A 5203-nucleotide genomic window follows, 5' to 3' on the forward strand; every position below is an offset into this window, starting at 1 on the left:
CAGCATGTGGACATAAAACTATCTGAGCTCTCAGGTGGCTTTGGTGCTCTTCCTGCCCCTGGTAGACATGTCCAAGGTGAGAATTATGGTGGTGTGACCCAGGAAAGCCTTAGGACATTTGACATGCCAGTCGAAAGTCACTCCCTGAAAAGACTTAGGGAGAGAAGGAGGTGACAGGAAGTGGAGAGACCTCCTCAGCCACTGCCCTGAGGGCTCTCAGCTGTGGAGATGCAGGAGGATGCTGCCTTCTATGGAGAGATCCCTCTCTTCCAGGCCAGCACCACTGTGACACAAAGAATGGGTTTGCCTTTGCTGGGCAGAAGTTTCAGGGATAATTACAATGTCCTTTCACCAGTTTACTGCCTTATACTTACAACTGCAAGACTTCCTAAATTTTTCATGATGGGTTGGAGCATCCTTTTGTAGAAAGTTTGTTAGAACAGTTTAGTTCTTTACTGTTGCAATTATCTTCTCCCTTCCCTGTGGTACTTCCTCATCATGTTTAATGCACAGCAAAAATGGTTTTGTTTTTTCTTTATTACATGGAATTAAAAAAAAAAATTATTCTGCTTACCAGGTTTCATGCTCACTGCTCTCTCAAGAGCAACCTCTGTCCTTGTTAAAAGTCAGCACTGAAATGAATATGGCTGTTGGTGCCTGCTGCTCGAGGGCTGCTGAATAAAACAATGCCTAGAGGGTTTCTCATTTGCAGAACTGAACCCCTCAGGAGCCAGGGTTTTAATGCTTTAACTGCTCTTTAAAATTGAAAGAGGCATACTGTTAATATTGATGCTAATGAACTGTGACTGTATATGATGAAATCTGGCTCCTCCCTGTTCATGAGCTTCTACACCACCAGCCTGTCCCAGCTGCATGCTCCCAGTCTGAAAGGTCTGCAGCCCTGGCAGTAACTTTGTAGTGCTGTCCTGGCACAGCAGGAGAGAATGATTGCTCAGAGCTCATCTGGAGAGCATGACAAAAGACAAAATTGGCATCTGTACCTCGGTGTTCAAGGATGTTTAAAATTTAGCGTAAAGCTGTGTGTGCATTAGCTGCATTACACCTGACCTAAACTGGAAAGAGGTAATAGTGGAGTATAGAACAAAGGAGCTTGATTTCTCTTGTTTTGCTTGATTTCAGTTCCAGTAATGTGGTTAAATTTTCTTTTTAAAGACACGAGCTGTATTGAAAAAACAATTTCTGATCACCTTTTATGGCACTTTCTCCAGCTTACAAAACCCATGTCTTAACACGATACCATTTAATATTTCTCCTCTCTTTGTTGCCTACTTTATTAAAACATCCATCTGGCAAATCATCTTTTTTTCTGTCTTTCAAAGCTACTTTTTAAATTCTGAATTTAGCATAAAATATAGAGATTTTGTTCAGCTGACAGTGGTAAATGGCATAACATATTTTTCACAACTTTCTGATTAACACTGTTGAATAAGTAACATCTTTTTTTCACTAGTTAGAAGGACTTGGGTTGTTACTAAAGTATCTCTCAACTTTTGCACAGCTGAACGTATAAGAATAACCAAACATCACTTGTGATTAAAAAATTTTATTAAATACTGCTCTAGAGGATGGAACAAAATTGAAATGGGTAAGTAATTTCAGTTAAACATCCAAGAAGACCTGTCAGAAGAAGGAGTTACATGAAAAAGTCCATAGGAAAAAATCTTAAATTTTTAAATAATTCATAAGAACTGCAGATGAAGATTTAATGGCTTCTCTGCCGATGTACTTACAATATGCTTAATAGTCCATATATAAGTGCAAAAGCTAAATCTATCCTCTGTTAAAAGAAGCTTCAATGGACATTTAGGTCCCAAATTTCCTTGCCGGTGTGAAGGGATTCTTCCAACACATGCTCCAGACATAGTGTATTAAACACATAAGGAGTCAGAAATGCTTCCCAAAGTTAACACAGGAGAAGATGCCAGGCCTTATTTTAAAAGTTAAACTGACCGGCAGTATGATTTACAGGTCAACAGGATTCCTTCCAGAAGAAAGAGTTTTAAACTGTCTCCAAAATGCAAATAAAGTCTCCATCTCCTTTCTTGTTCTAAAATCCTCTGCACTGCTAACTCTTACTGATTGGATCATATATTTTGCATATTGTTACAATTATAAACTCACTTTCATCGTGTGACTTAGCAATGTAATAAATAAAACTTTTTAATATAATTAATGAAATCATGCAACTTTTTGATCAGTCATGTAACATTCACCTAAACCTTTCTATAAACTATTTGTCCAATTCTCTGATGCTCAGTCACTACTGAACTTCGTAAATCTAATTACCATGAGATGGTATATAGCTACTGCTTAGTATTAAATTGAATTATTTTTATACAGTCCTTGATACATAGTATTAATTCCAAACCTTGTATCTAAGTATGGTTATTGAATTAAGGAAGATTTTTTACATGAACAGGTTTTGAAAGTCAGACTCAACAACAGTAGTAATCACCTGGATCACAGAAAAGCCTTACCCTATTATTTTATTTCATTTTTTAGCTTCAGAAAACTGGAAATAATTTACAAGTGTATTCTAAATCAGTCAGTCTGTGTAAGGGCACAGGAGACTGCCTGTGTGACGCACGTGACAGGAAATGACAGGACTTAAATGTAGTGGTAATAACACTGAGGTCCCGTTAATGTCAGCAGTAGCTGGCAATACAAGGTGGCAGCTCGATTTGTACTTGCTGGTAGATTTTCAACTAGTGCTTGATCAGACTCTGAGAAAATAAATATGGTTGGATGATAACAAATTTCCCAATACTGTGAACTAAATAACAAATTATTTGGAAATACCTTTACCCCTTTTAAAACAAGTTTGTTAATTTAAGAAACAAGCAAAAAAACTGAGTTAACCTAGAGCAGTTCCTCTAACTTAATATAAGGTCTTCTTTTATCAAACAGGAAGCATTAATATAGACACCCTCTTCAATAGACAAAATGGTGCAGTGCTGTTGCCCCTTTTCCTCAAACTCCATCTGTCAGCCTGACAAAGTTTCCTGGTGCTACTTTTTTTCAACCTGATGATTGATTAAACAATTCCATCATTAGTGGCAATGCAGACAAAAAGCATATCATCATATGCATAAATTTTTAAAGTGATGCATTGTGAGCACTACAATGATGCAAAATGTAACAGCTGTCACGTCCTTATGCACACGTACCTGGGCTTCTATAGGGCTCTTTATACATTAGAAAGGTCTCCTTTTAATGACACACAATGGATATATATGTGCCAGATAAGAGAAGATAAAATGTACTAACTCAGAAACATAACAGAAAGCAGATCCTCCATTTTATTATAATGCAAAACTTTCTTTCAACATTGCAAGGTCTAAAGTTTCTTTTGCACTACAGTTAATCAGAACTAACTCTACTGAAAGCAGGGAAACGCATTTCATATACTTACAGGATGAACTTGGCTAATAACTTTCCTTTCTGTTGCAATGAATGTACTTATAGCTTAATATACAATGATTTGTATTCTTTATAATATTTAATTGATTTTGAATAGAAGCCATACAAAAGAATAACTTAAATAGTACCAGAAATAGCAACTGGATGGTTTTTCCTTTTCTCTGTGAATGAAACAGACAAACTGTTTAGCTGGGCTTTTTCATAAGGAAGTAAACACAAAGTGAACAAACACTGAAGAAAAAGAAATACAGTTTCACAAGACCAGAAAACACCCTGTCTTTCCAATGACATTCTCATCCCCAAAAAAAGGTGGCTGGACCTATCCAGAGTTAAAAGGAGAGATCAAGCTCTTTCCCAGACAAAATCAGATATCCTTTATCTGTTTAGCTACTTGAGACTATTGAGAACATCTTCTGCTTGAACCCCAACAGCAGATATTTTGGGAAGAGTACAGTTACAGAAGTGAAAGTAATAAAAGAAATCAGATGGTAAGAGAAAGTGTGTAATAGAGAAAAGGAAAAACAAAGGAAGAAACATGCTTATATTTTTTTCAAAGATGATCCAACGTTCATCCATTTTATTCTGAATATTACAGCATTTTTACCAAGCTCTTTTCTTTTCCTTTGAACTCTTGGGTTAGGAATCTCTGTCAGCATGAATCTGTGAGGTGCTTAGTATTTTTCACTGCTTGACAAATACTCACCGAAATACATTTACCCTGGCTCTTCTGTATTTCAAACAAAAATAACCAAGTCTTACTTTTTTCAAGTTTCCTCCTAGTATGGTTTGCTATAAATCAGAACCAGATTTTTAATGTTTATTATTTTGTTATTACTGCAGAGCAAAGTTAGACATTGGACACTAGTTACTACTAAAATTCTTAAAAGATCTGCATCTTCCACCTTTCTAAAGTTTTCTGAGATCCTAATACAGAAAACCCGTCACTCTGTGGTTCTTAATTTCCCCAAGAAGCTCAAATTGCTGACAGTGTCTCAAGTCAATAAACTCTAGAAATATCCCCATGGACTTAGTGGCAGAGAGATACACTTCAAGCTAGTGAACTGAATGCACCGTTTTGCATTAACATGCAGGCGAAGGCATGTCAGTCCCTGCTGAAGTCAAAAAGAATTTTTGCCTTGAAACCAGGACTATATTTTCACAAATCACACTGAAGCCTCTAGAAAAGTAAAAGGTGGGGAAAGTCCTTAAAGGAGAGTAACAGGACTGGTTGCATCACTCGTAGGAACAGGTTTGAAAACACATGCCATGTGGGCTGAGTGGGCAGATGCAAAGGTGAAAATACATGCTCTTTTGAAAGCAATGAGACTATTTCAGCAGCGGGCAGGCAGGTAACATGAAATGAGGCAGAGACTTAAGAATATTATCATTAGAACATTAAACTTTTCTTCAGCCGATTCCAAAGTATGTTTTGACAACGCAAGAAGCCGCCTACCGCTCCTGCGAAATCCACCAGCGCTACTAAACCGATTTTACGGCCACTTCAGCGCCGTCGGCCACGCAGGACAGGTTTTCTCTCCCGTCTCATGAGAGTCCCCTCCTGCCCGCCCAAAAGTTTCCGGAGCGCACCCGCTGGGCTCAACCCCCGGCGCCCCGGGACTGACAGCGCAGCCGCCCGGGCAGGGACATCCCGGGGACAGGCGGGGCGGCGGGGAGGGACCCCCCGGGGGGAGGCAGGGCCAGGCGGCGGGGCTTCTCCGTCGCCGCGGTCCGGGGGGGAGCCGGGGGCAGCCGGGGGCCGGGG

This window comes from Chaetura pelagica, unplaced genomic scaffold (genome assembly GCF_000747805.2).
Source record: "Chaetura pelagica isolate M959 unplaced genomic scaffold, ChaPel_1.0 scaffold3, whole genome shotgun sequence".
NCBI lineage: Eukaryota > Metazoa > Chordata > Aves > Apodiformes > Apodidae > Chaetura > Chaetura pelagica.